We start from the raw sequence: 13,014 nt of genomic DNA on the forward strand, positions 1-13,014 counted from the left end.
GTTGAGTTACCATAACTGTAAGTATTTAAAAGATGTGTGGGTATTGCATTTGAGGACATAGTTTAGCAGTGAACACGGTGGTGTTCCTGAGCTGACAGTTGGACTTAATGGTCTTAGAGATCTCTTCCAACTTCAACAATTCTATGACTCTGTGGTTTATGATGCAATATCAAATAAAATAACAAGAAATGGAACGATAGATGTAGTTGAATTGAAATACTAGGACACTGTGATATTGAAAAAATTGTAAACAAGGGAAGATAACATGTGAAATTTTTGATTTAAATCAGTATCTAATGATGAGCTATATTTTTAAGGTATCTTTAAGTATCAATTTACATTTTTATTTTTTGTGATGTAAGTACAACTCACATGTCAAATTGATATTATTATCTTTGGAAGTGTCATTTTGAAGAACATCTGAGGGACAATAAAATCTTTAAGAGAAGCCTACATTTTACATAAAGAAGGTAATTATTTAACAATTAAATAGCATTAGGATTTGCTAACCTCTCCTCTCCCATAAGCTCAGAAATACCACAGAAAAATCTGCTGTTGCATAAGGGTATTACTCATTCTGGCCACCTGCTTTAAAGATCCTTTGCCAAACCTCTTCATGGTCAGTTTTGAGCCCTGAAATGAACAAGAATTAAGAAGCATCACTTCTTCAAAGGATTTTTATTCAAAAGGTGGGGAAAAGAGTGTTTGCAACTTCATGTTTTGATTTTTGCTGTTTAATAGCACTTAGTACTCACAGCTCCCTTTCAGTTCACTCTTACAATACCTGCACATATTTAGAACTTCTTAAACCCAGGCCATCTTTACTTAGTATCTTATGGAAGAGAAAAAACCCCAACTATTTGAGCACTCTCCAGACACCCAGATTTGAAGTCATTGACCACACTGTTAAAAGTTTTTCATGCTATAATGGCAATACCTTGCCCAAATAATTTATCTGAAATATTTCATTTTTTTACCAGACAGGAACATAGCTGTGTTTCATGACACAGGTAGGTATAGCTCTAAAAATCTTCGGAAAATAAAAAAGTTTATATTTACTCATTTGTGCCTCATCTCTGTGTATATGACAGCAAGATGGATCCATTTTCAGTGCTTGCACACAACCTTTAATAAACTTCTTCCAGCCAGGTTCCTGCTCCTGTGATGAGGACAGAAGGATGATAGAGTTACACTCTACTTTCTGCTCAGGAAAAGAAACTTCAGTACTACCAGTTGCTCTTCTTGTGAAAGTCAGAATTATTTTGTCTGGGACTGCAGTGACAGCAGTACTTTGCCCCTTGCAAAGAAAAATGCTGCAAAGCAAGAAAGAAATCTAATCATGGAAAAGAACCAAAGAGTCAACACATAATGATCAATTCTTCAATTACCTAATCAGCTATACAACATACCATATGGGGATTTCCCTGCCCTTTCCAGTATGGTACATGAATAAATAGCCTCTTTAAACAAACACAACTAAGGTGCATTCCAAGTGCACTCCAAGAACAAGTGGGTCTTGTTAATGAAAGAGAATGTAGTATAACACATGCTTGAGGAGGATCTCTTTCCTTCTTAACAGTGGTTGTCTGATTAACCTAGATGTGTGCATATTTTAAATACACAAAAAAAGGAAAAAGCAAATTGATTAAATGTAATGCTATAGTAAACAGGAGGCTTCAGCACATAGGTCTACAGTAAAACAGCAGATGGTAAAGGTTAAATCTATTTATTAACAGTCACTTGGCAAGGAGACAGGAAAAGAGAAAGAAAAGAGACAAACAGATGCCAGGTGTAGTATAATAACACTTGATATAATAGTTCCACTAAAATATGTTTAATTTTCTTGTCTCTCTTAGCCTTCCACCAGAAATTTTAAGTCTACAGTTTCTGATTAGGAATTTTTAAAAATATGCACAGTGCTTACTCTAGGATGTGCTGAATAGCTGGTTTTCTACTGCTGAAAACAGGAACATTTTTATTACTTCAGTGGAAAGTCAGGGACAAGAAGCAGTGCAAAGTCATCAAACAGTGATGGGCAGCTAGTTTGCCGTGGCAAAGCTGGGTAGCTTAACTGCTTTTCTGTCTGTTAACTGCTTTCACACTAAACTCCCTCCCCGCTTTGTTTATTGTAATGCTGCCCTGTAGTTTTTTCAGAATTAGGATTCCATTTTTCACAGGCATCATTCTAGTTTTCTCTGTGAAGTTCCTGAAAGGATTTTTTAAAAAATGGTTTCAGTATTTAACTTTGGTTTTAACCTCAAAGTCCTAGTGAACAATACAGTGGTCTATGTGTTCTGAAGATAATTATCCTGTTATTGTTCCCTTTAAAGATCACTAAAATGGCAGTGCGTTTTTTTTAAGGCAATAAGGCTGTTAGCTCTGGTGTTAACAATATAGTCATCATCTCACTGGTTTTTTCCCTCCTCTTCTTTGAAAGGTTTGGAGTCCATGGGAAACAAGCTAGCTTGATCACAGTAAAATCAAACTAACCTCATACCCTTTTGTAAGTGTAACTTTAATTCTAAGTGATACTGATTATAGCAACTGTATCCCTGCCATGGTCAAAGTGAGCTCCTATTTCATGTGGTATAGCACTCTGTTATTGTTTCCAGATAATGCGGCCTCTCTTTCACACGGCAGCCTTTTCAGGCAGCTCCTTGTTAGTGCATAGTAAGAGCTGAAAAAACCTGCATAAGTCTCAGATGACCTCTTTTGCATTGTAAAAAAGATGTGTGGATTGATAAATACATTAGGATGTGTCATTATCCATTATTCAGTTCTACAATTAGTGAACATCTGGCATGGGGAAGATGAGATGCTTATTTACTTACCATCTATATTAATGTTGATTTCTAGCAGGCAACTGAGACCATACCACTTTCACCTGTTTAAAGGAGGCAAATGTGAAACCAAAATAATTTAACTAACATTAAGAGATACAGATTTAAATGTTATCTTTAAAGATTGTGTATTATATACCTATTCTTAAAGTAATATTTATATGAGGTTTCTTTATGGACTCGAAACAAGACCAACAAGGATTGTGAAGGGTCAGTTTATTTCAAGTTTGCAGAATAACAAGGTCAAGAGGTATAACACTGCAGGTGAGAATAGTCAGATAAAAATAATTTTGTTTTGTCTAGCTGGTATTATCCAGTAGAGCTGAATCACGCTGATTTTCAAATATAATTATAAAAAAAACCCCAGCCTTTTCTATAAATTGCAGTTATGAAAATCTGATAATGTTTGTTTGACCTCTGTTGTCTGTGGATTTGTTCTATGTCTTTGGTCTCCAAATTTAACACCTTTCCATTTTAATGTGCAGATTAGATATTTGAAAGAAACATATGGACATGCCAGGTTTGCAAATCAACAGTAACTTATAAAGAAATGAAATGTTGAACAAAATTAAGAGGAATAGCTTTTTGTTAAGAACAGCCATTTGAACCTCCAGAAATTCACAGCTAAGACTGCAAATAAAACAAGTGGCATAGATGAAAATACTAATTAGTTAGGCTAGTCTTCACAGAATAAAGGAAGATTGTGCACAAAGTTGTGGATTATTTTTCTTTAATGTGTGCAGTGGTGTGTTTTTCTCAGCATCGAATGAATTTCTGGATGATATATTAAAAGCAACATAACCTTTACATACCAAGTAGCATATTTAACAAGAACACTGAACTTTTGACCCATATATGTCAAAGTAACCCAGTGAAGCCGCACAAAACCAAAATACATCCAGCAGAGAAAAAGAATGGGTTTCTACTACCTACACAAGCGAAGAGGAGATAGTGTTCTACCATGCTGCTAACCATCTATAGATGACTCTTGCACTTTACCAAATACTTATTTTACAAGTGATTTTTCAAAGCAGACTGTTCCCATTTACAGAATTCTTACCCTTGAAAGATCCCTACTTTTCTGTCTGCAATTAGCATTGCTAATGTTGTTTTGCTAGGTTCTTTCATTATGATTTTCTTTCTGTCCTTGTATTTTTTTTCTTTTGTTTCTTTTCTTTTTAGCTTTCAATGCTTTTCATCTTTTTTATCTGGGATTGAGAACTTCCTTATGATGTTTGCCAACCTTGTCTCGCTTTTTTTCCATTTGGGGTATGCCCTCTGGATGCATTCTGTTCTAAGAGAAAACTTACACTCTCATCCTTTTACATGTACTTCCATTCTTTTTATCCACATGAATTCTCCTTCTAAGGAGACTGTTGCTCTGTTTACTTCTAGGCCTCCTGTGTAGTAAGCACTGCCTGCTTACACTGAAGCAAGTTCAGGATAATCCACTTAAGAAGATATTTAGAACTTAAATGTGCTCAATAAGACTGTATTTATCTGTACTCTTGCAGACAGACTACACTTGTGAAATTGGTGTAGCTACATGGTAGGACAATGTCCAGACTATGATCTGACACTACATGTCGGTCCTATTGTAATCCCTCTCTATCATGTGATACAGAACAAGGATGATTTCAGCTGGGGCCCTGAAGAACAACAAGCTTTTGAAAAAATTAACCAGAAGATTGTTCATGCAGTAGCCCTTGGGCCAGTCAGGACAGGGCAAGATGTGAAGAACATGCCCTACACTGCAGCTACAGAGAATGGTCCTCCCTGGAGCCTCTGACGAAAAGTACCCAGGGAGTCTCAAGGCTGACCCCTGAGGTTCCGGAGTTCTGGATACAAAAGAGTCCAAGGCCAGCTATGCCCCGGCTGAAAAAGAGATGGTGGAAAGTTATGAACGGTTTCAAGGTGCTTCAGAAGTTATTGACACAAAAGCACAGCTCCTCCTGGCAGCCTGACTTCCAGTGTTGGGCTGGATGCTCAAAGAGAAAGTCCCCTCCGCACATCATGACACTGATGCTGTGGGGAGTAAGTGAATCACTCTGATCACACAACGAGCTCAAATAGGAAACCCCAATCACCCAGAGATCTCGGAATTCATCTCTAACTGGCCCAAAGGTGAAAATTTTGGATTATCATCTGAAAGATGAGGAGGACAAGAAGGTTACACATGCTAAGGAGGCCCCAACGTATAATCAGCTACCTGGGAATGAAAAGCGATATACTTTCTTCACTGACAGCTCCTGCCATGTTGTAGGGATACATTGAGAATGGAAAGCAGCTCTATGGAGCCCCATGCAGAAAGTTGCAGAACCTTTTGAGTGACAAGGTGGATCAAGCCAGGTTGCAGAGCTGGAAGCTGTCCAGCTGGCTCTAGGTATTTCTGAATGAGAGAAGTGGCCCGTGCTCCACCTCTGTACTGACTCATGGATGGTGTCAAATGCTCTGTGGAGGTGGCTGGAATGATGGAAAAAGACCAACTGGCAGTGCAGAGATAAACCCATCTGAGCTGCTGAACTGAGGCAAGACGTCACTCCCTGGGTAGAGAAGTTGGCTGCAAAAGTAGATCATGAGATGCACACGTGCCCAAGAGTCAGGCTACTGAAGGACATCGCAACAATGGATGGTGGTTCGAGCTGCCAAGATTAAAATGTCTCAGGAGGATCTGGACTGGAAACACAAGGGTGAATTATTTCTGGCTTGGTGGGCCCATGACACCTCAGGTCATCAGGGAAGAGATGCAACATCCAGATGGGCTCGTGATCGAGGGATGGGCTTACCCATGGACTCTGTGTCCCAGGTTATCCTTAACTGGGAAACATGCTGGGATCAAGCAGGACAAGCAAAGCCTCTCTGCTATGGTAGATGATGGTCAAAATATAAATAAGGGGGGCCTGGCCGATCGGTTACATCACACTCCTGCAGGCCTGCCAAGGCAAGTGCTACGTGCTCTTTTAAACAACCACTGGATGGCTGGAGAAGTACCTGTGCCTCACACCGCTGCCTGGAACACCATCCTGGGCCTTGCAAAGGTACTCCTGTGGTGACCTGGAACTCCTGAGAGAACTGAGTCAGACAACAAGACTCATTTCCAAAGCAACCTTCTGGACAGCCAGGCCAGGGAACACAGTATTGAGTGGCTTTACCCTATTCCCCATCATGCACCAGCCTCTGGGAAGATCAAACGGTACAATGGACTGTTAAAAACCACGCTGGAAGCAATGGGTGGTGGGACCTTCAAACACTGGGATTTACATTTAGCTAAGGACACCTGGTTCAGTTAACACCTGAGGCTCTACCAGTTGAGCTGTCCCTGCCCAATCAAAACCTCCATGAACCATAGAAGGGGATAAAGTCCCCATGAGGCACATGAGAAATCTGTTAAGGAACACAGTTTGGCTTACTCCTGCCTCAAGAAAAGGCAAACTCATCTGTGGTGTTTTCTTTGCCCAGTGACCTGGGTGCACTTGGTGGGTAATGCAGAGGAGAAGCACAATATGTACCTCAAGAGCATTTGATTTTTGGGTCAGAAGAGTCTGTAATGTTGAATTGTATAATATTGGTTCCTGAATGTTCTGCCAGTGTATGCCCGCACTACCATGGACAACGAGTACGGGCTGCCCCAGATACACCAGCTGTGAACTCCCGATGCACAGTGCAACCCCAAGAGCTCACCAGCCCTCCTGCCCTGGAAGGTATCTAGGGCAGATAGGACCCACAGTTATGGACTAAATGAACTCAACAGACATCTCGGAGGAACAGTCACTGACCGTGGAAATGATACCTGTGCTTGTGTATATTTATATAAATGTGTGTGCATATAGCTGGGAGGGGTAGGATCCAGGCATGATGTAAATAGTATAGAGTACAGGGTGGATAATGTCTTGGTTCCAGCCACAATGGAGTTAATTTTTGCCATAGCCATGAGGGAGTGGAGCCGGGAACCATGTCTAGAAGGTTGTTCTATACCACCTCACATCACTGCTGGGAGTGGGGCTAAGGGACCCTCTGGCTTCTGGGAAGAAAGGTGTGGTTTCCAGCTGAACAAATATGGCAGATGGAGGGAAGGAGACGTTTCATTGGCAGATGTTTCATTGTCTTGGGCTTTGTGAGCATTTTGCAAGTAAATCACCCTCTCTTTGTACACTTTTTCTATTAGTAGTGTTGCTGTTACTGCTTATTTTCTTGTCTCATTGCTCTTTCCAGTAAATTGTTCTTATCTCAACCCATGATCTCTGCCTTTTGTGCATTCAGTTGGGATGTGGGCAGGGGAAGTGAGTGGCGGTGTGGTTTTATCTGAATTACTAAATTGGGGAATACTTTCATGATGATAAGCATGGTGGCAGCTAAGATAAGTCTACATCCCTACATAACAGGAGGTTTCAAAAGATGTAGTAATATCCTTCAAAATGCCTGTTATGCTGGAGCCAAGTTCTAACTTCTTATACCTACCTACTTGCCTTTCTTGAGCTAGCTCATAATAAACAGGTCCAAGATAATGCAGACCTGCAACCTTCCACCTTAGTGCCAGTAATGGCATCATCACCTTACTGTTTGCATTCTAAATTCTGTTTCTGTTCCAATCAACCCTTTATCTGCACTCAGAAGCACCAATTTTTTCCAAATATTTCTGAAACATCTCTTCCCACACTTACAAGCAATACAGTATCCTATCTGGAACTGCATGTACTCACATTGAAGGACAATAAACAGTAGTTCTCATCTGCTCTTTGAAACCCAGGTTCAGAGGCTGTGTGATATAATGAGCAAGCGCCATGAGTTTTTTTGTAACACAGCCTGCATCCCTCCTTCCAGTGTTCTGAAGAACCAGACAGACATATTTGAGAATCCTGTTGAGCACTAGTAATAATACTTTTATCAGTATTAGGTATTATGTCTCCAGAGACAAGAATTTATTTTCTGTTTTTCCAAGCCAGCTTTCACTGCTGCGAAGGTAATTTTGGAAGCATATAGAAATTCCTCCTGTTGTTCTGGGACACCTTCGCCTAAAAAGATTGACTGACCATAAAGTAACATTCTAATCAGAAATTTGGTCTAGAATATTTCCAGCACAAATTTTGATTGGGTCCAAGAGATTTCCAGTCTATCTTTAAGCCTTAAAAATTCAACCTGGAATTTATGAATCTGAACATATTTTTTCCTGTACTTGCATGCTGATGGTCAAGCAAACCATGTGAATTTTGGTTTACACATAGCCATCCACAAATCAGAATATGCTGAAATGTGAATTTTGGAAGCACATATCCATCTATGAGTCAGAATTGAACCTGTTCACTTGCTCACTGCTCAGTCCTCGGGTTCCAGGTGTGATAACAGGCTGTGGGCATTGAATTTTCACACACACAGAATGATTGCACTAATTTACTTCTTAAACAGCTAGAGAAGACTTCTAGCTATCTTAATGAACTTTCAAGTATCATTACTACCTACCAATAGGAGCGTTATGACATCCAGAATATGATTTATTTGTGGTGCCACTGCTTCCAGCAAAATTAAAAATGGATATAGAAGTCAAATTTGAGTAACCTTAGGCCATAGTTTCTGTTGGAATGCGTACAGGCACATCACAACTAAGATCTAAAAGATTAGAAAATATTTAAAACAGTAAATCTGGTTGCAGCATTTTCAAAAACCACATTTTTGTGAAAATATCCTGATTGTTCAAGATGAAATGTATAAAAGACACTGTTAGCTCTATGGAGTTTTTGTTGGAAAGGTTTTAAACATCCTAAGGCAGTTATTTCAGGTAGTTATAACAGGCAGTTATTGCAGTTGAGAAAAGAATGAAATTGAAGATCTGAATAATTTATTCAGAAAATGCTATTACAACGTAATTTTGCTTGTGAAAATTCCTTAAAAGTTTTGGTTTTACTCCAGTGCAGAAGAGCAACAAACTTGAGGAGTTTGACTGTTACAATGAAATCAAATTCTAGCTTTTTACTAGCTGTAATAATATCATTTTTTCCAGAGGATTACAAAACTAAACTCAAAATATTTGTTCAGACAACAGTTCTTTTTAGAACCTCTTCTGCCAGGGTATCTCAAGAGCAATTAATTAAGCCTTGCAATACTCCAGCCACGAACATCACACCTGCATACTACAGAAAATACAGAGATTTACTAATTTCCTGTCAAACTAGTAGCCTACCATGGAAATCATCTCTCCTAATTGCTCTTTAACCTGAACACAGTGAATATCATATTCAAGGAGTTAATAACTATCATTAAGCCAATACAAAATTCTACTGTTCACAAAAGAAGTCTGTAAGTCTCAGAGGAATATAAGACAGAAAGAACCCTTATTTAGTAAGTGACTTGCTATCTGTAAGAAGGAAAGTGCAAAATAATTTAGTTTCTTTTTAAAAAAATAAGATAGTTCAGTATTGAATCATCACCTTGGATGATTGGTTGAAGGATCAGGAGCACAGGTAGTGTTTTTCTTGGTCGTTCCAGTAGCAAGAAAGAATAACAAAAGGAACAGGCAGACCGATCAGACTAATACATGACTCCAAGTCTGATGTAACTGGAAAAATTTTGAGCTTTTTGACGATGGGATGGTGTATTTAACACCTGGTCTGCCAGCATCTGATGGGATGCACCTTTCTCAGAGAGGGAAAAGGGTTCTGGCACTGGAGTTAGCAGCACTTATTGGTAGAAATTTTAACAAGATTTGAAGGGGGCAAGGGACAAAACCAGGCTTGCTGGTGGTAAGGACTGGGATGGCATGCCAAAACTTGAGGAACTGAGTGCTAGAGGCATCCTTCATACTGCTCCAGAGGCATTAACTACAATGAACCACACTTGAAATGTTTCTACACAAACATGTGCAGGATAAAGAGTGAGCAAAAGGAGATCAAAGCCTTGGTCCAGTCCCAGAGATACGATATCACTGGCATAAGCAAATCCTAGTGGGATGAGTCCTGTGAGTGTTGTGCCATGTTGGATGGTTACAGGATCTTTAGGAGGGATAGGCAGGGCAGGTGATGTAGGTAGGTGACATTGTATGTAATGGAAGACTGGAATGTATGGAGCTCGCAGATGACACTGGCACAGCTGAGAGCCTTTGGGAAAGGATTAGGGGACAAACAAATAATGTGGATGTCAGTGTGAGAATCTACTATAGACCTCCTAGCCAGGATGATAATGCCAATGAACTATTCTTCGAGGAACTAACAAACACCTGTAAATCAACTGTCCTTGTCCTGATGGGGGACTTCAGCTTGCCAGATGTTAACTGGGAAAACCACCCAGGTGGCACAAACAGGTCCAGAAGATTCCTAAAACACCTGAATGATTGTTGTGGATTGAGTGAGAGCTTTAGACAAGCCCTGCCTTAGGATGAGATTTTTGGCAGCAGCTCTAAATCCCTGCACCTAAATAACTCTGGCTTACAAGTTCTTAAGGATGGCCAATCAGGTGTATTAAAAAATGAGTTATTTACTGAATAGAAAGGAGATTAACAGAAAAAAGTCCTTAAGCAGAGTTACTTACTAGGCAGGATAAAGGAAAAAGAACTACTAGTAGATTACAGAAAACAGTGCATGACATAAAGGTACCTATATTATAGCTAGCAAAGAAATAGTATAGATTAGGAGTCAACGTAACTCACCACTGAATTGACAGCAGTGTACACAAAGCCCTTTCTCTCCGCCACCAGGAGAATAATCACAAAGTAGGCCTCCTGATTTCAGGGAGAAAACTCCACACATTTCAGGGAATGTGCAGAAGACTTCTGCTTGGTGAAAGTATGGTGTAGGTTTTATAGTTTTTGAAGTGTCTGTCAGTCAGAAATACCAGCTTATCTTTCCACATCTGCTTCCACAGCAAGATTTTTACTATCAACAGAAAGCATCAATCCCATGGCACTGAAATAACTCATTACAAGTTAAACTGTCCTGATTGAGCTACTTCACCAAGGCTCATCTGAGGCTTATGTGAGCGCATGATGCCCTGAGTTATTGCACCCCCTAACAAACAACAGATAAGCTCTCCTGTGGTGGGGGCAGAAATCCTGCTACAACGATAACTTCATGGTACAGGTACTAAGGGAGCCGATTAACACTCCTTGATGTGTTGCTTGTTAACAGAGAAGGTCTCACATTTGAAGTGGCCATTTGTGCTGTCTTGACCACAGTGACTATGAAGCGATAGATTTAAAAATCTCTGTTGTAAATTGGAAAATTGCCAGCAAAACTTCAGCCCTGGACAGGGGCAGAGCAGACTTCAGGCTGCTCAGAGTAATAGTGAGAAAGGTCCTCTGGGGAAAATGTTTTTGAAGGTGCTGGGGTCCATCAGTGCTGGTCACCTTTTAAGCATCTCCTCTGAATGGCACAGGAGTTGACCAAGGGAAGCCAGTTGATGTGATCTTTTTGGATTTCAGTAAAGCTTTCATTGCTGTCTCTCACAGGATCCTTCTGGACCTAATGTCCAGCCCACAGCTGGATAACCCCATCATGGGATGGGTGAGCAACTGGCTCACAGGTCAGGCACAAAGGGTTACAGTGAATGGGGTGACATCAGACTGGGGACCTGTCACTGCTGGGGTTCCACAGGGCCCCATCCTCCACCCTCTGCTCTTTGACATCTTCACAAATGACTTGGACACAGGACTGGAAGGGATACTGAGCCAGTTTGCAGATGATACAAAACTGGGAGGAGCTGTTGACTCCCTTGAAGGCAGAGAGGGCCTGCAGAGAGACCTCAACAAATCGGGGGGGGCAATCACCAACCATGTAAAGTTCAACAAGGGAAAGTGCCGGATTCTGCACCTGGGACGGGGCAACCCTGGACGTATGGACAGACTGGGGAACAAGATGCTGGCAAGCAGTGCCATGGAAAGGGACCTGGGGGTCCAGGGAGGGGATTGTCCCACTCTGCTCTGCACTGGGGCAGCCTCACCTCGAGGGCTGGGGGCAGTTCTGGGTGCCACAATATGAAAAGGATCTAAACCTACTAGACTGTGTCCAAAGGAGGGCTACAAAGATGGTGAATGGCCTTGAGGGGAGCCGTATGAGGAGCAGCTGAGGTGACTTGTTCTGTTCAGACTGCAGGAGACTGAGGACAGACCTCACTGCAATTACAACTTCCTCATGAGGAGAAGAGGAAGGGCAGACACTGATCTCTTCTCTGCGGTGGCCAGTGACAGAACCTGAGTGAATGGACTGAAGTTGTGTCAGGGGAGGTTTAGGTTGGATATTAGGAAAATGTTTTTCAACCCAGGGGTGGTTGGGCACTGGAACAGGCTCCCCAAGGAAGTGGTCACAGCACCAGCCTGACAGAGTTCAAGAAGCCCTTGGACAATGCCCTCGGGTACATGGGGTGACTTTTGGGGATGGTGCTGTACAGGGCCAGGGGCTGAATTCAATGAGCCTTCTGGGTCCCTTCCAATTCAGGATGTTTTATGATTATTTTCTATGAGTTTATTGTTGCAATCAAGAGATGCATCTTTTATTTATTAAATAAGAGACCACTACTGTACCTGAAATGTGGACTAATTATTCTAAAAGCATAATCAATTTGTTAAGAACTTTCAGATAATAATGTAGAGTCTTTGTTGCTGCCACAGTAAGATTTACCTCACATAATCATAATCTGCTCACTGATACAAATATTACCTCCTTTTAGTTAATTTCAGGAAAACATTTCAGAAGTACTCTAGGCCAAAAAGGGATGATAAATGATTTTGAGATGGAAAATTGAAGTGGATTGATTAGGAACAATTTTTTATGTTTTACACAATAAAAAGATGAACTACGTGGTTCATGGAGACAATTTGCAGAGCAACCTCTTCTCTCTAATTGCTGCTAGACTAATGTAGAAGCACACTTCTAGAATGTAGAGAAATCCATTTACCCAATCACATAATTTAAGCAGTCAAGAGAAGTAGTGGATTTTTCCATTACCTTTCATATTAGCTTTGCTACATTCCACCTGTGACCCTTGTTTTGAGAGTGCTATGCTCTTTTAAACAATTTTGTAAGCATAATGAAGTTCCACTTCAAAATTTTTCAAAGTAGACTAAGGACATTTATAAATCCCCCATAAATAGGGACATAATCAATCTCACTAATTCCTGGTAATGCACTGTAAAACCAAATTATTCACTAAGAGGTCTAATAAATTCTCATCTTCAGAAGCAGGAAACAAC

The 13,014-nt window shown here is 40.6% G+C and overlaps 1 long non-coding RNA gene across 1 annotated transcript; it reads right to left on the bottom strand.

Annotated features, from left to right (window-relative positions):
• Nucleotides 1-322: 322 nt before the first annotated feature.
• On the bottom strand, nt 323-7,399 carry LOC108448214. Its single transcript, XR_001864028.1, has 2 exons — nt 2,832-7,399; nt 323-1,159 (listed from the first exon to the last, which is right to left on the bottom strand). It is a non-coding gene; the product is annotated as an uncharacterized LOC108448214 (long non-coding RNA).
• Between the last annotated feature and the right edge of the window lie 5,615 nt (nt 7,400-13,014).

This window comes from Corvus brachyrhynchos, unplaced genomic scaffold (genome assembly GCF_000691975.1).
Source record: "Corvus brachyrhynchos isolate BGI_N302 unplaced genomic scaffold, ASM69197v1 scaffold37, whole genome shotgun sequence".
Lineage (NCBI taxonomy): Eukaryota > Metazoa > Chordata > Aves > Passeriformes > Corvidae > Corvus > Corvus brachyrhynchos.